General features: G+C 39.0%; 1 protein-coding gene across 1 annotated transcript in view; it reads left to right on the top strand.

The window, feature by feature from the left end:
• PACS1 (phosphofurin acidic cluster sorting protein 1) overlaps nt 1-27,097 on the top strand; it is a 143,579-nt gene that overhangs the window by 38,439 nt on the left and 78,043 nt on the right. The window lies entirely within an intron of this gene.

Below are 27,097 nucleotides of genomic sequence, written 5' to 3'. Positions count from 1 at the left end.
GGATTATACTGTCTTGTTTATTGCTGCAACTGTAGTGCCTGAACAGTTCCTGGCATACAGCAGGTCCTTAATATGTATTTGTTGAATGATTGATTGCTTTTTTCATGGTTATAAGGCCAGTGTGAGGGTAGGAGCTGTGATGAACTGAGAGTGTATGGACAGTGCCGAATTAGAAAATGAAAGCAATCAGAGCTGCTGGTGCCTTGCATATTCATAGCAGATTTAGTCATTATAATCCCAAACTGGAAACAACCCAAATGTCCATGAGTAGATGAACAGATAAACCAAATGTGGTCCATACAATAGAATATTATTTGGCCATAAAAAGGAATGAAGTAGTGATACATGGTGTAACATGAATGAACCTTGGAAACATGCTGAGTGAAAGGAAGCCTTGCACAGAAGAGCCATTTATGTGAAATTCTAAAAAAGACAAATCTACAGTGGCAAAAATGTTTAACTGGGGCCAGGGATGGCAGTTTGATTAGGATGAGACACACAAGGAAACTTTTGGGGTTTGGGAAATGTTCTATATCTTGAATATGGTGGTGATTATACAGGTGTACAAATTTGTCAAAACTTACCAAAATATATAGTTAAAATGGGTCCACTTGATTGCATATAAACTATATCTCAGTAAAGTTAAAAAACTTCTGGTCTCTGCATTTCAGTGCATTTTGGATTTCTTTTGTCTTACTTACCTCCCTACTTTTTGGGCAGTTTCAGGATGATCTAGTCATCTGCTGACTCATCCTAGACATGCTGGCTTTCCTGTTTCTGAATCTGTCCCAACATTCTTTGGGTCTCTTGTCCTCTTATCTCTAGTTGGTAAAGCATCTTTTTATTTTTTTTTCCAGAAATGTTCTATTTATTCACTAAAAAGGAGGGAGATTGGGTCTTCTTGATCAATTTCCTCCAATCTGCCAAAATTCCCTCCCTTCATTTTTCCACAATAACAACACACTGAGAAACACATTTGTACAAAAACCACATATTATCTTTTTAATTGCAGTGCTATTGGTTATTTTCAGATATGCTATTGGAACTTGCCTTTAAGGCTAGTTGGATTTCAGTACCAAAGGATAAGTACTTTCAGTTGAAGCATGGCTGTTTTATAATAAAACAAGAAAAGAAAATGCACTTCATTTAGCTTGATAGGAAGACATAAGCGTACATTTTTAACTCTCGGTTCTTTTATTTTTTTTTAAGATTTTATTTATTTATTCAACAGAGAGAGAGACAGCAAGAGCAGGAACACAAGCAGGGGGAGTGGGAGAGGGAGAAGCAGGCTTCCTGCCAAGCAGGGAGCCAAATGCAGGGCTCGATCCCAGGACTCTGGGATCGTGACCTGAGCTGAAGGCAGTCGCTTAACGACTGAGCCACCCAGGCGCCCCAACTCTCAGTTCTTTTAGATCGGACTTGTATATTTTTTTAGTGAGGCGTAACTGACATACTAGTTTCACGTATACAACATAACGGTTTGATATTTGTGTATGTTGCAAAAATGGTCACCACAGTAAATCTAGTTAACATCTATCATCATGACTTGTGTATTTTGATCACTTCAGAAATCTTATTCTTTATGATTTATCTTGTTACTGTCAATATAACAGCTGAACTAACGGCTATCTACATTGAGATGTAGTGAATAGAAGACCGTCTAATCAAACTCTTGCTCTGTCATTAACATACTTTAATATCAAGCAAGTTTTCATCTTTTGTTTTAATTTTCTTTAGTTCATAGAATCATCTAGTCCTTTCTTTCTTTATTAAGACTTCTTAATACACAAGTGAGATATGAATACAGCCTTATGAAGTATTTAAGCCATACACAGAGCATAATGTGAAAATCTTGGCAAAGCTTGCTCACTTCTCCCCGCTCCCCAGACAAAATCACTATTAAGAATTTGGTGTGGGGGCACCTGGGTGGCTTAGTCATTTAAGCGTCTGACTCTTGATTTCGGCTCAGATCGTGATCTCAGTGTCCTGGGATTGGGCCCTGTGTCAGGCTCCACACTCAGCTGGGAGTCTCCTTGAGGATTCTTTCTCTCCCTCTCCCTCTGCCCTTCCCTCTGCTCTCTCTCTCAAATAAATAAATAAATCTTTTAAAAAGAAAAAAGAATTTGGCATGTGTTCTTCCAGATCTTTTCCTAAGCATTTACATACAATATATATACAGATTCACATAAGTACATAAGATGAATCAGTGTGAGTTGATCAGCTTACTCTTTTTCTGAACAGGGTATCTTGGAGATTTTTCCATTTCTGTACTTAGAAGCCTCTCTCATTCTTTTTAATGGCTGTGTAGTTTTCCATAGAATGGACCAAACACAGTTTAATTAACTAATCCCACTAAATAGGTACTTAGTTTATTTCTAATTTTCACTCTGTCAAAAAGTGGATTTAGATTAATGTAAGTAATTTGTGATTTTAGGTTTTTTTTCAATTATATAGCTGTTTAAACTATTTTTAAAATTTACTGGGGTATGGAGTACTTCAAGGATGATGTTTTAATATTGGAACAACACTATTTGAAACCTTTGCTTTAGAAGAAAAGGTTGGATGTAAGTTCTCTGTGAGTGTGGGTATTATTTAGTCTTATGTCTTCAGGGCTTTCTTTTTAGGTGTGATTATAAAGCAACAGCACTATAAGTATCACAAAATTATCTTACAGTTTTTAATTACCTAGTTAGTTTAAAAGAAGCATACATCGCTAAGGATTAGAACTAGATCACTATAAAAAATCAGCTGTTGGTTATAATGGTTGCTCTAGATTAATATTTTCCCATTGAACTGGAGTTAAGCATATGTGAGAAATGTTTTCCCTCTTCATTTATTAAAAAGATTTTATTTATTTATTTGCCAGAGAGAGAGAACAGCAGAGGGAAAGGGAGAAGCAGATTCTCCCCTAAGCAGGGAGCCCAATGTAGGACTCGATCCCAGGACCCCAGGATCATGACCTGAACCTAAGGCAGATGCTTAACTGACTGAGCCACCCAGGCACCCCATTCTCTTCATTTTTTTAAAATTTGATATCCTGTTAATGCACATCATTGCTATGGAACATTCAGTCATCCTCTGTTGATGACCAGCTGTTGCTAGTTTATTAGCAAACACACAAAAAAGCTGCTTCTTCACATTTTTCCCCTGTATCTAGGCAGATGCACAAATATGAAAAATTTTGATGTTTAAGTGGAATTAGAAAGTTACATTTTAAGCAGATGGGATTGAGTATCTCAAAATCCCTCATGATAAAAGCACGTTTTCTCAGCTCTGCTTTTGGGCAAATAGTGGGGGTGGAGAGCAGGCTGACATTTGTTTTAACTACCCAAGGAAGGCCAAAACTGCCTTCCTGTTAGGTTTTGACTGCTTTCTTAGTTATGAAACAGTCAGAGGACACTGTTTTCTTTCATATTAACTGACCTCATTGTTAACCTCATCTTCCCTCCCTCCCCCCTTTTATTTGGTTTTTGGTTTGCCTTTCCAATGTGTTATCACACTACGGAGTGAAGGCCCTGCAGTTGGTAGAAATTATTATGTTTCTCTGGTGGATTTAGTTGTCTTGGCTTTAAACTTCCTTCCTCTTAGGATTATCTGAGAAAACAGTATAGGTAGCCTATCACGTCTGAGGGTTTACATTCTTGTTAACCTTTTAATTTATTGTGATTAAGGTGAATTTTATTGATTGATTGGTTGATTATGATGAATTTTAAAGGAAAACCATTTCCTCTATTTAAGAATTGCCTTGGCAAGGGCGCCTGGGTGGCTCAGTTGGTTAAGCGACTGCCTTCGGCTCAGGTCATGATCCTGGAGTCCTGGGATTGAGTCCCGCATCCGGCTCCCTGCTGAGCAGGGAGTCTGCTTCTCCCTCTGACCCTCTTCCCTATCGTGCTCTCTCTCTATCTCATTCTCTCTCTCAAATAAATAAATAAAATCTTTAAAAAAAAAAAAAAAAAGAATTGCCTTGGCAAGAAGTTGGAAATTCCAGAACTTGGTTGCACAGGAGTGTGTTGCTATTTGTTATGAATGAGTCTGCTTGGGTCCCATGGAAGTTCAGATCCCATGAAAGTGTCTCTCATTGTTAGTGTATAACTAGATTACCTTCAGTGAGAATGATTCTGTGCTTTAAGCAGTGCAGCAAATAGCTTCAAAAGGCAATGGGTAAAGTGAAGGGGCAGAGTTAATAAGCAGACGTAGCCCATGGATTTTGTTCACTGACTAAGCTTGAGACATTTGCCTTCTCTACCTTAACGTCCTTTCTTTGCCTTTGGTCATTAGATATTAAGTTTATTGTGGATGAATGAGATTGTGCTTATAAGAGGGTTCCAGTGTCTACCAAGAAGGCATTTGTAAATACTAAGTATTGTATATTATCTTTCTTAAGGATGATAGATTCTAGTAGAACTGGCTTTGATTTGTCTTAAGAGTATAGCTCTTAGGAGACAGGTATTTTAATAATTCAACAAATATACATTAGGTATTGCTATATGCCGGACGTTTTGTGAGTTTTGGGAATAGTGGGGTGAACAAAATAGATAAACTTCCCTGCCCTCATAAAAATTAGGTTCTATTTGTGGAGACAGCTACAAAATAAGGAAACACAAGTAAAATAGTGTATAGCGTTGTTAGTGACAAATGCTAAGCAGAAAAAATAAAGCAGGGAAAGAAGTCAGGATGTGACAGGGGAGGTAGTGTGGGTAAATTATTTTGTAACTGGTTTCTTTTTAAAAACTATGCATATTATTTTATGCATTCACAAGCATTGTTCTGAGAAGGGGTTTACTGGCTTCTCCATTCTACCAAGGGGACTCATGGCATGGAAAAGGTTAAGGACCCTGCAGTAGAGGGTCAGCCATCCAACTTTGCATGACTGAAAGATGTTTATTCCTGTGATAATGATGAGGTAGACTTTTCCGTATTTTATCTATTATATATGGTAATGTGGCTTTTCATATTTTCTTTAAATGATTTGAAACCATCATTCATTTTTGAGGCTAGTTTGTAGGACAGTAGTTTTTCTATTTGTGCTCTGCAGAACCCCATGGTACCATGAAGCCTTTCTGGAGACCCTGGGGTCATTTTATTTTTTATTTATATATATTTTTTATTTTTTTAAAAGATTTTATTTATTTGACAGAGAGAGACAGCGAGAGAGGGAACGCAAGCAGGGGGAGTGGGAGAGGGAGAGGCAGTCTTCCCCCTGAGCAGGGAGCCTGATGTGGGTCTCGATTCCAGGACCCTGGGATCGTGACCTGAGCCGAAGGCAGGCGCTTAACTGACAGAGCCACCCAGGCGCCCCTTATTTATATATTTTAAAGGTTTTATTTATTTACTTGACAGAGAGAGCACAAGCAGGGGGAATGGCAGGCAGAGGGAGAAGCAGGGTCCCCGCTGAGCAAGGATCCCCACTGGGATCATGACCTGAGCCAAAGGCAGGCGCTTAACCGACAGAGCCACCCAGGCGCCCCTTATTTATATATTTTAAAGGTTTTATTTATTTACTTGACAGAGAGAGCACAAGCAGGGGGAATGGCAGGCAGAGGGAGAAGCAGGGTCCCCGCTGAGCAAGGATCCCCACTGGGATCATGACCTGAGCCAAAGGCAGACGCTTAACCGACTAAGCCACCCAGGCACCCCGACCCTGGGGTCATTTTAAATTTATGCCTAGATCTTTCTCATCTAGATTGGTCTAAACAAGTTAATCAGATGTCTGACGTTGAGCAGGTATAAATAAAGAGAATAGATTGAGGGGTTGGTGCATATTTATGAGACATAAACAACATATGCAAAAAGTGGGTAAACCACTGGTTTAAGTCTTAAGGTATGTGCCATTGAACCACTCTCAAGACCTTGCACTGATATCTATTGTCTATATAAAGATATGAATTTCTGAGCTTGTTCCTCTTTTATCCCCCCCCCACTTTTTTGTGAGCCTCTATGTCAAGAATACAAATTAAGAAACAAATAAAAACATTGCTTGCCCTCATGCTTGGGGGGAAACAGATGATTGAATAATCAATCACAGTATGTTATGGTAAGTGCTAGAATAGATATAGACCCAAGTTTCAGTGAGAACACAAAAGTGGAACACCTGTCCAAGTGAGAATGGGAGATGATCCAGAAGGCCTCCAGTATCAGTGGCAAGGGTACTGAGTCAAGAAAAAGGCCATAGTCTTTCTGTGTTGCTGGCTGCTTTTCCTTTGATCTCTTCCGAGTGAAAGTGCTTTTTAGTTTAATGCAGGGTGGGGAGAGATTGCCCTCCACCCCACTACCTTTTTCTATAGCCTGCAAATCATACCTTTTTAAGTAGTTAAAAAAAAAAAATCAAAAGAATGATAATATTTTGTGATGTGAAAATTATAGGAAATTCAAATTTATATATCCATAAATTAAACTTCATTGGAACATGACCATGCTCATCTGTGTATTATCTGTGGCTACTTTTTTTCTCCTTAAAACTATAGAGTATTTACAACAGAGACCACATGGCCACAAGGCCTCAACTATGAAGGCCCTTTATAGAATAAGTTTTGCCAATTCCTGTTTTAATGCTTTCAATGCCCTACTTCAGCAGGAGGCTGAAAACATGATGGTAGTTTCAAGTAATGTACAGGAAATGTGTGAGACTTTTCTTTTCCTATCCCCCACTAAAACATAATGCATACACACCTCAGTGCACAGTAACAGGCATTTATATCATTCTTGTTTTGTCTATTTTGAATGTAGCTATGGGGAAATTTTTAATATTTTTTAAAAAGATTTGGTATGAGTCAAAATGAATACAGAATGTGCTTGCCTGAAGAGTAGGAAACATGGGGTTCACTTTCACTTGTAAACTAGCCAAGGGACAACAGGAAGGTCCTTTCACCTGCCCACAAGTCTCTAAATGATAGGGTTGACTGGTGAGTAAATTAGGCAACTGTCAGCTCATTAAAGACATTGCTGCATTGTGGAAGAAGTGTGCACTGTGGTGTCAGACAAACCTGTGTGAGTCCTGGCTCTCCCACTTCTGGCTGACATGCCCTTGAGTGCCTTCTCTAAACTCTGTGTGCCTTAGTTTGCTCATCTGAAAATGTGGTTGAGAATGACCTTGTAAGAATGAAATGAGATTGTGTTCTTAAAACTCCTGGCACTAGTAAGTGTTTAATGATTATTATCAGTCTGTGGACTCCTATTATATATTATGAAACATTTTAAAAAGCAAAGAAGATCCCCCAGTAGTGTGTTTTAATTATTTATTAAAAGCCCATCAACTGTGGGGCGCCTGGGTGGCTCAGTTGGTTAAGCGACTGCCTTCAGCTCAGGTCATGATCCTGGAGTCTTGGGATCGAGTCCCACATCGGGCTTCCTGCTCAGCGGGGAGTCTGCTTCTCCCTCTGACCCTCTTCCCTCTCGTGCTTTCTATCTCTCATTCTCTCTCTCTCTCAAATAAATAAATAAAATCTTTAAAAAAAAATAAAAGCCCATCAACTGTGACCTAGTACATTTGCATTTTTGCTGGTAACTGGTTTCCTAAAACACTGAGTTCTTTGAACCAAGACTTTCCCTAAGTGGTACATTTTCTAGCTCTGTTTTAACTTGAATTGGCACAGAGAGTGTATATCTTGTCTTGTAAACACATCCAATCATACTGTCCTTTTACCATGCTTAAAGCACTTGCTGGTAGGGAAAAGAGATTTTGTGTGTCATACCATCTTTCCTCTGTATTAACTACATTTTCCCTTTCCACCTATTCTGAATAATTGATTGAGTTGTTTAATAAATAATTTTAATCCCCCTTAGGAAGGTTAGTTTTGATGAGGTGAGAGGAGACTTAGACTGAGAAGTTCTAATGTTTGCTTAGCATAATTTTTGATGGTGTAGAGGTATCATAGTTCTAGAGACTGTATTGGATTATCAATCAAGGGGTACCTGGCTGGCTCAGTTGGGAGAACATGTGACTCTTAATCTTGGGGTCATGAATTTGAGCCCCACATTGGGCATAGGGATTACTTAAAAACAAAAAACAAACTATATCCCTGGATTATCAATCAGGTCGCTGCATTTTGTATCTTTGAATAACTTTCTTTTGATTTTCATCTGTGGAAGTCTGTTGAATACTAATTATATACTTTAAGTAAAACCAATATGTGAAATATTTATGTTTATGATTTGTATGTGCTTAATGAAAAAGGTATGGGATTCCACTAAATAGCCAACTTTCCTAATAGAATCAAGATAATTATTTGAACTACGTGTGACTTTGTAAGATCATATCAATATATAGTAAGCTAGACAAGTATTAGACTGTAGTTAAGAACACGGGCTTTGGAGTCCTATATTATGGCTGTGGTTCAAGGCCTGTCTTTCCATTTACTTACTAGCTATGTGTGGTCTTACTTCCTCATGGGGATACTAATACTCAGGGTGGCTATGAAGATGAAATAAAATTATACATGTGACATGCTTAGCATGGTGCCTGGCGTACAATGCGCCTCCATCACATCCATTGTTTTAGATTATCTTAGAGGTCTGTACAACATTTTGCTATCTTTAAATGTAGAACTGAATCTTCCTATCTCTCAAGTTTCATTTTTTGCTACCTGGTATAAACTGCAGCCATAGTGAGCTAGTGGTAGTTTCCCTAAAGTTTCATGGCCTCTTTCATCTCTCTACATATACTTAAGCTCTGTATGCTTAGAACACCTTCCTCCTTACTGCTTTTTCTCCTTTTACTACCCTTCAGAGCTCAGTTCAAGGGACATCTTCTCCAGGAAGCCTTCCTCACCCCCAGTCTTGTGTTTCCATGGAGTCTTATGCGCGCCTTTCTGCCACCCACATTACATCATAAGGAACTATTTACTTATCTCTCTATCAGACTGTGAGCCCCTTAAGGGCAAGGCATTCTACACAGCTTTGGAAATACCCTGTGGTGGTGGACAAGACAGAACTGTTCTCAAGGCATGTGCATCCTGGTGGGGAAGACAAATAGTTAAATGACCATGAGTGGACACAGTGCTGCAGTAGAGCACAGAATGCAGTGGAGTGTTTAACAGGGGCTTTGGACCTTGTCTGGACACATTAAAGAAGCCTTTTTCTAAGGAAGTGATGTTTATTTAAATGGAAACCTAAAAGATGACATCGTAGGAGTTAGCTAAGTGAAAAGAGGGAAGAATTCCAGGAGGACAAACTGCACAGATGAGGTGATTTTGGGCAAGTTACTTAGCTTCTCTGTGCTTCAGTTTCCTCATTTGTAAAATGAGAATAATATCTCTACCTCATAAGCTTGTTGTGAACATAAAGACTATATTTTCAGTCATTGTCTTCCAATTTGTATTCCTGAAATGAAGCACAGTCATTCATTCAGGCTCACTCCTGGGTCCAAGTTTACTTACTGAATTGCTAAATGTGTGCATCCACTTCACTGTACTTTTCCTTGTAATCTGTTGTTTACCTGTTCTAAAGCCTTTCTCATGTTTTAATGACAAGAACAGGGTAATTTGTTTTGGTTTTTTGTTTGTTTTCATTTTAGAGATCAAACTGGCATTCACTGTTGTGTAAGTGTTGCGGAGTGTAAAACTTTTTTAAGTTAAATGCTATCAGTTAGAATGTTTTCACCTTCAAGAAACAGAAACACTAACTCTATGACTTGAACACACAGATGGTATTTCAGATGACAAGGAGTCTGGAGATAGGGTGACTCTAGTGCAGGTTAACTTGGCAGCTCTGCAAAGACATTGAGGACCCCAGTTCATTCCATCTTCCTGCCCTGCCATCCTCAGTGCATTCACTTGTCGTGGATGGCTCCCCATGGTCTCAGGTAGTCTGTTGTGATCTCAGGTGACTGTCACCAGAATATCCAGCTGAGAAAGAGGGACTGTTTCTTTCCATATCTCTCTCTTTCTTGATGGACATTTAGGTTGTTTCCACCTTCGGGCTATTGTGAGTACTGCTGCTATGAACTTTGGTGTATGATAAATTCTTTTTAAAATGCAGCATCATGGGGCGCCTGGGTGGCTCAGTTGGTTAAGCGACTGCCTTCGGCTCAGGTCATGATCCTGGAGTCCCGGGATCGAGTCCCACATCGGGCTCCCTGCTCAGCAGGGAGGCTACCTCTCCCTCTGACCCTCTTCCCTCTCGTGCTCTCTATCTCTCATTCTCTCTCTCTCAAATAAATAAATAAAATCTTTAAAAAATAAAAATAAAATGCAGCATCATTTCATTAGTACACAGACCCAAATCTTGTTGCAATTAAATTTCTATTTTTGGCATCATTTGATATAATGAAATTCCAGTATTTGAAATATTTTGAGACACTAACTTGCTGTTTAATGGGATTTGATCCCATATTCAAGAAAATATGAACCAAATAACTGAAAGGGATCTTAAAAATAATTTTATTCCATCATCTATTTTGAAGGTGTTTTAGATTCAGAGTGATTTTCAGGGTCAAAGAGCTAAGTCACATTAAGTAATTCAAAGTGAATGAGAGTGTGCATTAGTCACTCATTTGAGTAGAGTTACCAGTGTATCTTTTGTCTCTGGTCTTATTCTAACTAAAATCTAAGTATGCCTATGTAAGTAAAACAAAATGGAAAACTGGGATAGTTTAGGTATCCAAGTAATTTAAGAAGAAAATGATTCACTTTTGCTTGAAATATCTTGTCAACTTTAGTACTTATTTTTCAGATATTTGCCACTCTATGTGTTAGTGTTCATACTTACCAGTGGGGTTCTGTTTTTCATGCTCTATTTTCTGATTTCTATCAATAGTGGTTTCATAGTTCGATACAGTAATCTCTGCCATAGATAATAAAGGAGAATTAATTTTCCATCTAAATAGAAGAGAGAGATGATGATAAAGGATTGTTGATGTTATTGCCCTATAAATTGCCAGCTTTGAATTTCTTCTTTTGTTTTCTTCCTTTTAAATTTTTCATTTTTTTTTCTGATTGCAAAAGGAAAACAGTAGGAGAAAAGGTTAAATAAGTAGTAATTTTTAAAATAAAAATTGGAGATTTCTTGGGAGTCCTCCCCTGGGATAATGGTTGTTGATAGTTAGCTACACTAATTCCCTTCCATAGTTTATAAAGGGTACATATATACATACACATACAGAAATAATTTTGTATTGTACATTCTCTTCTGTGACTTGCTTTGTTCACTGAACTCTGTATCTTGTGTTATTTTAAACCCTTGCTATATACAACCATTCTGTCATGGACTTCCTCTTCTTTGCATGATCTTTTTTGTACATGTCTTCTGCTAGCAGCTCCTCCAAGTCTACTTCTGATTCTTTATGTGCACTACTGTGCTTAGCATGCAATTTGCACATAATATTTGTCAAAAGAATCGTGGAATCTTAGGGATAGAGATATTTCTTAAAGATCAACTGGTCTTACCTTTTGATTTTGTGGAAGAGGAAATCAGAACCTAGGTAGGTTGATTTGCAGACTTCACACAGTTTTGAAACAGGGGCAGTGGCCTGCTAGGAAAAGCTCCAGACCAGGAGTGAGAGTTCCTTTTTTTGGGCTTTACTTTGCCCTTGACTCCTAGTAATCTGGGTGTTTCCTTGTTCTGAAACACATTAGTCACAACAGTTTCCAGCACAGTATTGACTGGAAACAGATTCATAACTGGCAGACAGGTAATCCCTGCATGAGTAAATCCCAGTAGAACCAGAAAACTGGGTCTTACTTTCCTTAATTGGAGCCTGACTTAGAATCAGATATTGAACTGACAAGAAAGTATTAGCCATTAGAAAAAGACTTTAAATTACTGATCTGTCCATATTTAGAATTTCTTAAAATCATTTCTACTGTATGTAACACTGAAATCCTTTGTGGTTGTCTGCTACAAAAATGAATCTTTGACCTGGCAACTTTAAATGCTTTTGACACCATTGGGAATTTTGAGAATTCTTAATTTAATCTGTGCTTGTCCAGGGGTGGGGGCAGGAATGAGGGAGAGCTCTATTCTTTTGCTGAAGGTTATGCTGTTTGTGAGCATAGGCCTGTGCCTCTGGACTTTATGTTACCAGGTAGTGGTTACTGGCATAGCAAGCAAGTATCCTGTTCTAACTTTTATTTCTGGAGGCAGTAAAGAACCAGCCAAGCACAGAGATGAGTGGGAGGTGACTGGCAAGGGAGGGCCCTGTAGCTATTAATGCAACACTTTGCTGCAGGTGGGAGAGGGTTTTATCAAAGTGGGAAGGAGAGGCCTCAGTAGTTCTGCTAATGACTCTAACTTCCTCTGCATAACTAGTAATAACATGCTTCTCCACTGGACTTTGGTGAGGTTAAAATGTAAAGTTCTCTTCTTCCCCATCCCAAATCTCATGGCTTCTCTCTCTCTCCCTCTTTCCCTCTCTCTGTTTTTTGTTTTTTTTTTAAGATTTCATTTTTAAGTATTCTCTACACCCAACGTGGGGCTTGAACTCACAACTCCTGAGATCAAGTGTCTCATGCTCCATCTACTGAGCCAGCCAGGCGCCCCTCGTGGCTCATCTCTTTAATTAAGCTGATTCTTACTCTCTTTTGTGATAACCTAGTTTTTGTCAAGCAGGGACTTGTTCTGCCAAAGAGCAGGAAGGTCACATTACAGGGCCCTCTGGTTCCTTGTCTACATAATGTCCATAGCCCTTTCTCTCAAAGACTCATATTGTTTAGACTCACATATTTCCCCAAAGGAAAGGAAGAGGCATTAAAGTGGAAACACTACTTAACTCCGCAGGTTTTTCTAAATGACCAGTGATTTTTGAGTTATTGTAACCTTCCACTGATTCACTGTTCATATTTCTATGTGCCTGTTTTCTGGTTGGTAAAATGTGGAAGTTTTGGACTCTGGAGGAGAGCTGTAAAGGACTAATAAAAGAAGCTGGACTGCGTCAAGGATAGAGAAGGGCCTTTCCTCAGCAGAGAATTGCATGGTCATCATCATTCACTGAGTGCTGTCTGTGTGCAGAGCTGTCTGTGTTAGGGACTGAGTAGAGGTGTAAGACTGTATTTCTTCTCTCAGGAGCTAAAAATATAATCAAGGAGCTATGACATGCACAAAAGATGAACATGGCAGTTTATGTACACTGTGTAACTTCAAGTAAGTGATATGTGGATATAGCAGTTAGAACCATCTAAAATTTCAGACAGTGACTCAAGAAGTACTCTTCCTTTATAGCAACAACTCTAGTCCAGAAACAGTCTGTTTAATGGGGATTGATGTCCTATACTTCTCTTGATTAAATGAGTCTTATACACTATAATAATTGCTTTTATTTTCAATTAGTTGAGGAAAAGACTATGTTTTCCCAAAAGTGAGACAAAAAGAGAATATGAGACATTATATATAACTCCTGATAGTAAAGTGGCCTTGCCAACTAAAATAGGACCTGAATTTTTTAAAACCTCTAGATCTTACTACAAGGTTGTAGGGAATGCAAGGAACAGAGAAACATGGTAAATGTTTTTTAGGGATGGAGTCAGCATAGTCCAAACTGTAAGTGTTTTATAGGACAAACAAACCAGTTTCTTCAACAAATAAATTATAAGGGAGGGGGAAAAGGATGAAAGGGGTACGTATGGATAAAAAGAGATTTAAGAGATGAATGAGCCAAACACAATATATAGATCTGATTCAGACAAACAAAATGAGGGGAAAAATGTGAGGCAGTCTGGGAATTGTGAATACTGACTGATTATTTGGTGATATTGAGAAACTGTCAGTTATTTTAAATGTGAAAATTGTATTATGGATATGTTTTAAAAGAATATCCTTTGGATATTCAGTTAAGCATCTGCCTTTGGCTGAGGTCATGGTCTTGGGGTCCTGGGATGCAGCCCCGTGTCAGACTCCCTGCTAAGCAGCTTCTCCCTCTCCCTTCTGACCCCCCTCAGGTGTGTGCATGATCTATTTTTCTCTCTCACTCTCTCAAATAAATAAATAAAATCTTTTTTTTTTTAAAAAAAGAATATCCTTGGGCGCCTGGGTGGCTCAGATGGTTAAGCATCTGCCTTAGGCTCAGGTCATGATCCTCGGGGTCCTGGGATCGAGTCCCGCATCGGGCTTCCTGCTCCTTGGGAGCCTGCTTCTCTCTCTCTCTCTCTCTCCCTCTGTCTCTCATGAATAAATAAATAAAATCTTAAAAAAATGTTTTAAAAAATAAAAAAAAAAGAATATCCTTTAGAGATATATATTAAAATATTTACATATGAAGAGAAGTGTTGTATAGGATTTGCTTTAAACCAATGCAGGCAGGGGTATGAGCTGGGATATGGATGAGACAGGATTGGTAATGCTTTAAAAATTGTTGAAGCTGACTGTTGGATACATAAGGTTCATTATATTGTTCTATTGTTATGTTTGAAATTTTCCAAATATAAAATTAAACCTCCTTAGGGGCGCCTGGGTGGCTCAGTTGGTTAAGCGACTGCCTTCGGCTCGGGTCATGACCCCGAGTCCCACATCGGGCTCCCTGCTTAGCAGGGAGTCTGCTTCTCCCTCTAACCCTACCCCCTCTTGGGCTCTCTCTCTCACTCTTTCCCTCTGTCAAATAAATAAATAAAATCTTTAAAAATAAATAAATTAAATTAAATTAAACCTGCTTAAAAAAACACAAAGATGGGTATCTTGACGGAAGGCAGTCAATGTTTGCCTGCAACCAGGGTAGAGGAGTGGACTAACTACATGAGGGTACTTTTGGGGTGACAGAAATAGTCTGTATTTTGACCATGGTGGTGGTTACAAAGGTGCATTCATTTAAACTTGTCAAACTGTTCATTTAAAATGGGTGCATTTCATTGAATGTGAGTTATACTGTAATCAAGTTGATTTAAAAACTGATTAAAAGTTAGTAAGGAGGGTTTTCACATGTTGTACAGTGTCAAATAGTAATTTCAGAGGTTTGTTGCTACCTAGCCACTGCCAGGCAGTGGGAATTACCTGACTGATGTTACATTTCTATTTTTTTTTCCTCACTTAAAATTAGCTTTTATCACTCACACTTCTGATTTTGCTGTTGCATCTCTGATGTTCCCTTGCAGCCATAGAGTTGACTTGAATTTTGTGGTATGTTTGTTCGTGTGTCTGTCATCCAAATGGACATGCATTTTAATGCTAGAAGAAATAATGCTAGGAGGGACATCTAGCCATCTCCAGTGATAATTTATTGATCATTCATTTGGCTACCTAATAGTCAAGAATTATAATAGGTGTACTAAGTGTACACCTGAGTTGAAAATGGTTCAGTTGGGTTCTAATTTTGATTTTTCATCCATTCTACCAAGCAACAAAACCACTCCCACGGTCAGCATTTATTGAATATATTCTTTGTACCAACCACTGTGCTGAGTTCTGGGTTTATGAGGATGAAAATGATACAGTTCTACCCATGAGATCTAATTCTCAGGGTAGGAAGATAGTTGTGTAAACATATAATCTCAGCAGTCTGATAAATGCCACCGTAAAGGTGGGTACAAGTTACAGTGTGGCTACATTTACACTCTGACATGGTACCCTCCTGGCTCCCTTCCTTGCCTGATGCGTCAACTGACAGAATGACAGGCAGTCTGGGAAGGGCATTTGAAAGAGAAAGAACATTCCTTTGCCCTGTAAGTTTGTTACTTTTTCTTTTAGTTCTCAAGTGCAGAGTTTAATTTATCATATGACTCAGTTCATAGAACATTATATTGATATTATAAGACTGTTCTCGTTTTATTGTTTCTCATTAATTATTCTCATTTTCTGTCTCTACCATTCCCATCCCCATTCCCATTAGCATCTTTTCTCATGTGTTTAATATTTTTCTTTGGATACGTTTGTATCCCTGTATGGTATTTTTTATAAATTTATATAAATAGTATTATGTTGTAATTCTCATTCGGATCCTTTTTATTTGTTTAAAGATTTTATTTATTTATTTGACAGAGAGAGCACACAAGCAGGGGGAGCGGCAGGCAGAGGGAGAAGCAGGCTCCCCGCTGAACAAGGAGCCCAATGCGGGACTCAATCCCAGGACTCTGGGATCATGACCTGAGCCAAAAGCAGATACTTAACTGACTGAGCCACCCAGGCATCCCTTGATATCTTATTTAAAAGATCTTTCCCCATCTTCAGGTCACTAAGAAATTACCCTAAAGTTTCTTCTAATTAGAGAAACACATTAAGGGGCTCGTGGATGGCTTAGTCTGTTAAGCATCTGACTATTGATTTCGGCTCAGTTCATGATCTCAGGGTTGTGAGAGCAAACCCTGCATTGGGCTCCGCACTCAGCAGGGAGTCTGCTTGAGATTCTCTCTCTCCCTCTGCCCCTCCCCCTAAAATAAATAAATAAATCTTTTTTTAAAAAGAAGAAACACATTAGGTTTTTATGTGTCTCTTAAATTTATATCTCCAGTTTGATTTTTCATTGATCTCTGAATTTCTATACTCACTGTCTGATAGCTCCATCTGAGTCTCTGATATCTCAAACTTAGCATTGCTAAAACAGATCTCTTTATTTTATCCTTTCCCTATTAAAAAAAAATCTCTTCCAGTCTTTATTGACCAGAGTAAAGGGGCACCACCACCCATCCTGTTGCTTAAGCCAAAACCTAAGTCATTGCTTCTTTCCTTTGCATCGTCTTCCACATCTAATCATCAGCAAGTGCTAGCCATTCTAACTCCAGAATATATATTACATCTGTCCCTGTCTGTTCAATGCCACCTGCTACTACTATAAACCAAGTCACCATCATTGGTCCAGCAATGGCCTTCCCACTGGCCTCCCTCCAATTCATTAGCAGCCAGAGTAACCTTTGACAAACACTAGTCAGAGCATGGCACCTGCTTTAAAAAAACTCTGATCATTTCCAATCACAGAATAAAATACTAACTCTTTACCTTTATTTCAAGACCAGTATGATCTGTCTCTGTGTATTTATCTAACCTCATCTCTTGCTCTCTCCCTTATTCTACTCCAGCCAAATAGGTCTATTTTTTAAAAGATTTATTTATTTATTTATTTATTTATTTATTGGGGGGTGGCGCAGAGGGAGAAAAAGAGGTTTTTTTTTAAGATTTTATTTATTTATTTGACAGAGAGAGACACAGCGAGAAAGGGAACATGAGCAGGGGGAGTAGGAGAGGGAGAAGCAGGCCCTGCCCAATGCGGGGCTCGATCCTCATGACTTGAGCTGAAGGCAGACGCTTAATGACTGAGCCACCCAGGTGCCCCTAAAGAGAGTCTTAAGCAGACTCCCCACTGAGCACAGAGCCCTTGAACCCAACACAGGGCTCGATCCCGCAACCCTGAGATCATGACCTGAACCAAAACCAAGTCAGACTCTTAACCAACTGTATCACCCAGGTGCTTCAGGTCAATTTTTGGTTTCACCCAAGCCTCTTTCTTCCTCAGGGCATTTGCTTGCAGTTCCCTTACCCCTAATGTTCTGCCCCTAGCTATTTGCATGGCTGGTTCTTGCCTTCCCATTCAGTTTTATGTTCCTCCCTAAGCACTCTGTCTGAATTAGGTCTCTTTCCCCTCTCTCCTGTCTATGTCTCACTCTTTGATAGTCATTATTACTCTCTGATGTTTTGCCGCTTGTTTATTACATTTATTCACTGCATCACTCCCTCACCCCAGCTTCACAGCTAGCTTTTGAGAGTAGGGCACCAGACTCTTGTTCATTCACGGTTGTATCTGTGTTTTCAGCAGTGCTCCAGCACATGGTGGCAGTTAGTAAATATATTTTGTTTTTTTAAAGATTTTAATTATTTATGAGAGAGAGAGAACAAGCAGGGGGAGTGGCAGAAAGAGGGGGAAGGAGAAGCAGGCTCCCCACTAAGCAGAGAGCCAGATGTGGGGTCAATCCCAGGACCCCGGGATCATAACCTGAGCCGAAGACAGTCACTTAACCAACTGAGCCACCCAGGTGCCCCAGTAAATATATTTTCAATGAATGAATGAAGGCGATATCTCTCGTAGTACAGAGTGGCCCATATACTCCTGGGTAGAGGAATTGCTTTTTGTTTTTCAGTGAGAGGAAAGCAGCTGTCATTTCAGACAGGCTTCAGTTTTAATCTGGCTCTGCCACTCACTGGTTTTGAGATCTTAGGTGAGTCATTTATCTTTTCTATGTGTGTTTTGTCGTTTATAGAGTGGAGATAATGAGACATACCTTATTGATGTTTCGTGAGGAATAAATGAAATAACTTATGAAAATATCTGGCAGACACCTGGCAGTGTGTACCCCACCGTGTCTCAGAGAAAAGCTGCCCCCCACAATTCTGAAAGCTCATTACCTCCTCATCAACTGCTGTCTACCAAATGTCAACGTAAAAACCACATTTCTAACATTTTTGGTTATGTTACAGAAATTTTAAGCCAGTATTATTAAAATTGCACAGATGAATAACCATTCTTATTCCACTGCAGGGACAGATGAAAGCAGCTATGACCAGGGATCTCATTGAATGACAGTTTGAGTGGCACTCTGTGTAGAGTGAACTACTACGACACCAGTTTGTTCTCCGTTTTTGTACTTATGCTTTTCCCCTTTCTGTGCTTCCCTCAGCCATCTCTCCTCTGTTTCCTCTTTGGCTTCTCTAGTTGCTACTGGAGGCCTCACTGGAGGTCATCAGAACAGCTAGTAAGGCTCATGGTTCATAATATAGGTCAAGGGATGTCTGAAATACTGCCTGCCAGCAGGTCTGAGGTATAAGGGCTACACAAAGTAGTTTCTAAAGAAACAAATTTGCTGGTATGTATCATCCAGGCTAAGATATTTAGCAGACTTTTTTGTTAGATGTACCTTAAAACAGTGCTTTCTGCTTTTTGAAAAAATCATGAATCTATGTCTGACGGACAAAGACTAGACCAGTGAAACAGTTACACCAGTTATACTTTTCCTGGTTAAGTGTGATACTGAGCAAGACATTTGACTTCCTTCTTTTTCAGATGCCTATGACATATAATATATACCCGACATTTATTCTCACTTCTCAGAGATATGAAAAGCTAGATTTAACATATCCATAAAATATATTTATTCCTAAGGTGTATATAAATTGTCATTGCTTCAGGTCTCTTATCTCTGCCCTAGCCTGAAATCCCTATTGGCTTAATTCCCCTACACCATAGCCTGGGTCTGAGGGGTCTCAACCATACTGTGTGCTTCCTTGACCATCCTGACTCCCTGCTGAGTTCAGAGTAGTGGGAACTCCATGAAGAAATTTCTTTTTTTTTTTTTAAAGATTTTATTTATTTATTCATGAGAGACAGAGAGAGAGAGAGAGAGAGGCAGAGGGAGAAGCAGGCTCCCAAGGAGCAGGGAACCCGATGCGGGACTCGATCCCAGGACCCTGGGATCATGACCTGAGCCGAAGGCAGACGCTTAACCATCTGAGCCACCCAGGCGCCCCATGAAGAAATTTCTTCAGCTTTCCCTGCCCTTCCTTACTTCTGGATGCCAAATGACACTAATCATTGTCCTTTCTGATTTGGATAAGCAAATATGGGAACAAGTGGAAGATAACTAATTTTGTTTGTTTTTAATGTTTTTCCCCCCTCTGTTAACCTGTGAAAACATTTCTAATGGTTTACAGTTTAGTATAATATTCCCAATTTGGGAATAGCCTATAAATATGAAAGTCCAGTTAGATGCTCCTGCCTATACCTACCTGGCAATAGCAGAGTTGTCCTGGACTCATGGTGCCCCCTGATGGCCTGTACAGAAATTCAGTCACAGTGCCATCTTCCCCTTTCCGTTTCCTGGAGAATTCCCTCCCTACCCCAGCCTTTATGTACATTTATTCTGTCATGCATTTTGGGTAATTTTACTTAAGATAATCCTTCTTATCTTCTCTTTGGGCTCTTATTTCTTATCTTCTTTGTTCTCTTACCTCAAAAGTATCTTATTTCTTCTCCCCACTCATTTTTTTCATTATACTTTTGAACTAAAAACCTTCCACAATCATGGCTAAAAAGTATTTAGCAATATGTCCTTATTAAGGCAAAAGGAAGTACTAAATTTTGAAGTGAAATTAGATACCTCAAAAAAGACTCACTGTTGCCAACTTCTAGAGCTTTGAGATACATTAAGAAGTTCTTTGCAGAATCTTTACAAATTTTTGTTAACCTTCTCAGCCTTTGTCTTAAAGATTAAAATTCCAGGTAAATAAAACAGTTCTTCAATTTTATTTCACTTTATAAACTACTAATATTCCATTGGTATTATCTACTTGGAAAAAGTGCTGAAGCTCAGTATCAGATACATTGTGGGTTGAGTGTGCACTGCTGGGCTGACTGAAGGACCCACCCTTACCTTGGCTTTCCTTCTCTCCTGCTCTCCACATTCTCTTTTTTTTTTTAAGATTTTATTTATTTATTTATTTGAGAGAGAGAGAGAGAGAGAGCATGAGAGGGGGGAGGGTCAGAGGGAGAAGCAGACTCCCCGCTGAGCAGGGAGCCTGATGTGGGACTCGATCCCGGGACTCCAGGATCATGACCTGAGCCGAAGGCAGTCGCTTAACCAACTGAGCCACCCAGGCGCCCCTGCTCTCCACATTCTTAGTGCTGTTTCAAATTCAATCCAACTGACTTGCGAACTAGCTTCTGGAATATAGCCCATTTGTAAGTTGAATTCTTTGTGTCATTTATTTGTGCTCTTTAGCTCATAGGACTATAGTGAAAGTGACATTGATACCTAGGTAGCTCCCATGGGTTATGGGTTATGGGTTTTATACAACAAAAAGCCTTACTACTGAGACTTAATACTTAACCCTTCAACACTAATTCACTCTCTTTCAAAACTCTGCTGTTTTCAATAATGGAGGAACCTAACGGAGAACAGTGAGTGCAACAGTATTGTCCAACCCCACTACCACGAAAAAACTCATAGTACTCCTGAGTACAGGAATCATGATTCAACAAATCATTCATATCCTCTCACCTTCCCCCAAGAACACTGCACTTATAATAAAAAGTTATGAGTGATGAGTATCCTGGTTTCCAGTCTTTTTGGAGTTGTGAGAGCCTGTCATTATTTGATTTCATGCTCTTAACTTTTCCAGAGCCAATGTAATCTTTGGGATAGAATTGCATAATTTTAGAGTTTGACAGAACCTTAGTGATCACGTAGTTTAATTTCCCATCTAACATGGTCCCTCCTTCCAAAAACTTCCTTGAAGTTGGCTGTTTAAACCTTGGCCTGAATCCATTTATGGACTTTCTCATTCTTAGAAAGTTCTTTTGTATGTTTAGCTGACATTTAACTCCTGGGAATTTCCACCCCTGATCCTGATTCAACCATTTATGGCAACAAATGACTCAATTTTTTCACTTACAAGAATGCCCTTCAGCTATTGCAGGGTATCTCTCAGCCTCGGTCTCTCCCAGCTAAGCTTTCTCTTGACTTGTTGGTCTTTTTTCGTAATGATTTTGGGAGTTTTTTCACATTAAAATAGCTGAATGTCTTTGATATGAGTTGTCATTTTTTTCAGGCTCTGTTTACTGTGGTGTTTACCATGCAGATTTTTCTTAATGTAGTAAAATCTATCAAAAAATTTTAATGGCCTCTGGATTTTATATGCTTTTGGATTTTGTTCATGCTTAGGAAAGCTTCACTCCACTCTGAGGCTATTTCATAAATATTTTCTTCTAATATTTTAATGAATTTGTTTTTATGTTTAAATCTTTGATCCTTTCAGAATTAATTTTGATATAGGATGTAAGGTACGGGTCCAGATTTCTTTTTTTTTCCCCAGTTAGCTACCCAGTTATTCTAGTGCTATTTATTAAATTAATCATTTTCTCCTGCTGATTTGAAATCCCATTATATTAAATTCATGACATACTTATGGGTATATTCCCAGGATTTTTCATATGTTTTGCCACCAAGCAAACCATCACACATCTTATTCATTCATTATTGAATTTTTTAGTTTAAATGTAAAACTTTTTATATATTTGTCATAATTAAATGTTCAGCCTGTCAAGATGGTTTGACTCTGTTAGTTCTTGCACTAGCAGCCTCTTGCCTTGTGCTACCTCCAAGTCAATAAGCATCTCTGTCATTTCCTTATCCAGGCCATTGATTAAAAGGGTGACAAAAATGTGGGCCAGTATCAGGCTGTCCTTTGGACGTTAGTAGAGGGCGACTACTCACTCTTTCTTATATTAGAGATGTAACATGTGTTAGAAAGAGAATAGAATTTTAGTATCAGTTGCAAGATTTATTTGGCCATCCCTTCTATTCATTGTTTCTCAAGATTTAATGTGCATAGGAGTAACCTGAGGATCTGTAAACATGCAGATTCTGATTCAGTAGGTCTGGGATTCTGCATTTTTTAACAAGTTCCTGAAGTGATACTGAAGCTTCTGATCTAGAACACAAAACAAGATTTTTTTTTTAAAGATTTTATTTATTTATTTGAGAGAGAGAGAGAATGAGAGATAGAGAGCACGAGAGGGAAGAGGGTCAGAGGGAGAAGCAGACTCCCTGCCGAGCAGGGAGCCGGACGTGAGACTCGATCCCAGGACTCCAGGATCACGACCTGAGCCGAAGGCAGTCGCTTAACCGACTGAGCCACCCAGGCGCCCCAAAACAAGACTTTTGACTGACCTCTAGTTAAGAACTTTTTCCTCAAGTATGAGAGGAATGTTTGGAGAAGTACTTCATGGATTTTATTTAGGAAAGAAGTTTAAGTTGTTTTGACTTTCTTACTATTATAAACAATGCTGCAAAGAATAAATTCATCACGTTCATATATTTTGTGTACATTATATACTTTTTGTCTGTTATGCAGCAATATTCCATTTTATAAAGCCTTGAAATTTATTTATCTTCAACTTTTAATATATATAATGCAATATTATTTTTTTTATATCTAAGTTCTCTCTTGGTGGATTTGGAAAGTGTTTCCTCATCTCTAATATAATTAACATTGAAAAGATTTTTTAAATGCTATATATATATATAGAGAGAGAGAGAGAGAGACAGACAGATTCTTTTTCTTTTTTAAAAAGATTTATTTATTTATTTTTAGTGAGAGAAAGCGCCCACGGGGGTGCACAAGCAGGGGGAGGGGCAGAGGGAAAGAGAGAGACAGAATCTCAAGCAGACTCCCTGCTGAGCACAAAGCCCAGTGCTGGACTCAAGTCTCAGGACCCCGAGATCATGACCTGAGCCTAAACCAAGAGTGGGACGCTCACCCGACTGAGCCACCCAGGCACCCCAGATAGATTCTGTTTCTGTAATCCAGGTGGAATGTATTTATCTGTTATGAATCAGCATCTTATTAAAAAAAGAGGAAGCAAATAATTTCTATCAGATATAAACCCGGTGCCTTTTTTAAAAAGATATTTATTTATTTATTTATTTATTTATTTATTTATCAGAGAGAGAGAGTGAGCACAAGCAGGGGAAGCGGCAGGCAGAGGGAGAAGCAGGCTCCCCTCTGAGCAGGGAGCCCGATGCAGGACTCAATTCCAGGACCCTGGATCATGACCTGAGTGGAAAGTAGACACTTAACAAACTGAGCCACCCAAGCGTCCCAACCTGATGCTTTCTATAATTCAGAGCTATTAGTTAAAGCCAAATGAAGATGGAACTCCCGAAAAGAGTGGAGGAGGGTTCGAGCAAGCTGCCATCTAAGCCCTGGACATTGCATTGTTCTGATTAATGTCCAGGGTTTTTACATAGTGTTCACTTCATGTTAGCCACCTTCACTGGAAAAACTCCAAATCCATGAATGGTATTTGTATCAGTCATGCCATCACTGAGAAAATAAAATGACTCACAAACCAAAGTTTAAGCCTACTTTGACTCCAACTGTATGGTTTGACTAGAATTGTTCTATTTATAGATAGGTTGGGTCAGTATATGGAGTAAAGACAATAAGAGGCTTTCTTTTTCCTGATGGAGTTTTTTAAAACTGCAGCCAGGTGGTTCTGTTAATGAAAATGCCAAACAAAAAGAGTGATTTCCCTCCCAAGCAGTATTAGATTATGGTGTTGTCAGGAGTCTTGCAATTGAATTACCTTCTTGTAATCAATCCTGCCTTATCAGTTAACTCTGCTTGTAATGGACTACTGGCCTCAAGAGTCTTTGTGTGGATTATTTAAAACATCTTGCTGTCTGGAAGAGACATTATCTGAGGCATTTCCACCTTCCTCATTCCTCAGGTGGCTTATTCCTTACTCCAACACATGCGAGACTAACTTGCTGGGAAAGCCTTCTGGAGCAGCCGCTGAGCATAAAGAGCAGTGGATATTTGGTCCTTGGATGTTTTACAGCTGATGCCTTCCCTGTGTGTACTCAGTTACACTGGATGTGAGAGTCCTTTTTAGTAGTTACTGCTCTTTTGTGTAGGCCTATTATCTTGTACCACCAACCTAAGAGAAGAAATGAATGAGAAATTAGTTGCCATAATGTTTGCCCTGATTTAATGTGTAATACTCAGTTTGGGAAGCCGTTTACTGTTGAAGATTTTTGTGAGGAAAAAGCATTTTAAGAGGTTCCAAAGCGATTTGCAATTAATTTAGGATGGGTTGTATGGAATAATTTTTTTTCACAAACTCAGCAGTATCAACATAGCAACAATATTGAAAAATGCTTTTAATTTGGGGAGTTGCATAATCATAGAAGTGAGTTGGAAAGTCTTGAACTTTGATTCCAATTTGCCTCTTACTGATAATTGGTTATATTTAGCTCTCTCTTGAGTTGGGTTCTTATCAAAGAATGGGAAGACTAACAAAAGTAATAATAATACCTGTTTGCTAAATGACCAGAGCAAACCATGTGATATTTTACAGTTTAGTAGGGTAAGGTACAGCAATATGAGTCATTTCTATTATAAAAAGAATCCGTATCATGTTGAGGAAGAAAACAAGATTTATTAAACGAGGAAAAATAAATCCTGGGTTTGTTATTTATACAGATAAACATAGGAGGCTATCAGGGCAGTCTATCTTCACTATAGATTGGGTAACCTGCTTTCAGTAGCTTTTGGGTGACTTCAGATGCCAGCCAATAGAGAGAACACAGAGCTTATAGGAAAACAAAAAATAGCCAAGCAGCTTTCTTTTGTAAAAGAGTCAAGTTGAAACCTGCTCACGATACCAAGATAGGCCTTGAAACACAGAGAGTTGGTTTACTTTTAGACCAGGTAGAGTTGTATAGCCATCTTTTAAAAAGTTGTATTTCGCTATTTCAGGACCTAGAAATACATGGTATAATAATGTAGGAAGACAACAGGACATGAAGAGTGTTAGTTTTTCTTTGTGATCTCATATTTGACTTATAATGTAGTTTATGTCATGAGACTGAGTGGTACACTTGAAGGTGAAAGAAGATTCAAAAGTAGCTGAGGACAGAGGCAGGACTTTGATAGAATGAGGAAGTTGGCACATCTCTCCCCCAAAACAACAATAAACTGGACAAAGTCAAAAAACCCACTTCGGGACTCTGGAAATAGAACAAATGCAAACAACAAATTGGTAATCATTCATCCATAAGAAACTGGTGAACTCTGGGTAATAACAGAGGGAGTTTTTGATGTTCTTGCCTGGGACTACCCTTCCCCCGGTGTAGTAGTTCTCTCGGGGTGGGGCAGACTGTGAAAACTAGCAACTTGGATGCCAGAGGAGGCTGACTGGGTTTGGAGCAGAAAGTGAGAAGCCCACGCCCATCGGTACTGTCAGTAAAAGTTGTGATCTCAGTGGCAAGTGATCAGGGCAGTACTGGTTGCCCAAATAGCTGTCCCAGTTGGGTCACGCAATAGACTGGTAGACTAGCCAAAAACTTAACAGAGACTGTGGAAGCGGCACAGCTACAGAAATGCTCAAAAAGCTCTCTGCGCCGTCCTGACTGACTGGAAACCTACGCACACATGTAGGTAAGACTAAAGAGGTCCCAAGCTATCTATATGTCCCTCCTTGGCTGGGAAGCTGAATGAATATACAGAGGAGATGCAAGAAGAAGTAAAAGTTGGGGTACACCTGCACTTTGTGTTCTATAATCCCTACATAGATCCTTGGATAGAGGTTGGAAGCCTGGATGGCTTAAGATGTGAGAGCACAACCTTTAGCCAATCGTTGACTGATCATTAAACTTGTGGACACAGCAGCAACCCTATAAAAACAAGTGGGGCGCCTGGGTGGCTCAGTCGGTTAAGCGCCTGCCTTCGGCTCAGGTCATGATCCCAGGGTCCTGGGATCGAGCCCTGCATCTGGCTCTCTGCTCAGCAGAGAGTCTGCTTCTCCCTCTGCCCCTCCCCTGCTCGTGCTCTCTCTGTCTCTCTCTCTCAGATAAATAAATAAAATCTTTAAAAACAATAAAATAAAAACAAGAATTAAAAAAAAAAATGGTGACTGAGTAGAGACATCCTGGATGCACACCATGGGAGAGACAGATTTTTCAGCTTTAGTCCAGGAAGATAACTAACATGGAAAGACACCCACTTAATTAATATAAGTTGGGAGATATGCATAATATCCATTTGGTTAAAAAGAGGGCGATTGAAGCACAAAAGTACATGCTGAAAGGTTAGTAGACACATTTCACATAATTTTTTCACCTAGACTTTTAACCGTGATCCTCTTTAGGGGTTTATGGGGATGTTTCTTTCACTCTCTTATATATTTCCAAAATAAATGAGATATTTTTTTCCACAGTATACAAGGAATACTTTATAAACACACACACACAGAGACACTTTTTTATAAAAGCAGCTCACACCATAATACTAACTGTGATTTGGAATTTTGGGGGGTTCACTAAATCACGTACTCAAGTCTTATAAGCAACACTTAACTTTACCTCCATTCCACCTCTTGTCTTACTTCTCTTGTTTTCCTTTTTTAAACATGCCTATTGAATCCATTATAAAAATCTTTGCGGGGCAAACTGATTTTATTCATATTTGCTTTTCCCTCATCCCATTTTTCTGTTCCTATTATATAAAGTGCATTGCACATAGCAGATCATCTGCAAGTATTTTACTTTATTAGAGATATATAGTAATTCTTCCATACAACAGTTGGAATCCAATACTGTAATCTATAGTGTAGCTATTCAGTCTATGTTCTTTCTTTATTCTCCCTGCAAAAATATCCACTGAGACTATCAAAACAAAGTAAGACAAAACT

Source organism: Eumetopias jubatus, unplaced genomic scaffold (genome assembly GCF_037043125.1).
Source record: "Eumetopias jubatus isolate StellerSeaLion01/CBP00866 unplaced genomic scaffold, mEumJub1_p1.0 scaffold_13, whole genome shotgun sequence".
Taxonomy (NCBI): Eukaryota; Metazoa; Chordata; class Mammalia; order Carnivora; family Otariidae; genus Eumetopias; species Eumetopias jubatus.
Note: the sequence above shows the minus strand (reverse complement) of the source record. Positions and strands in the feature narration are given on the sequence as shown.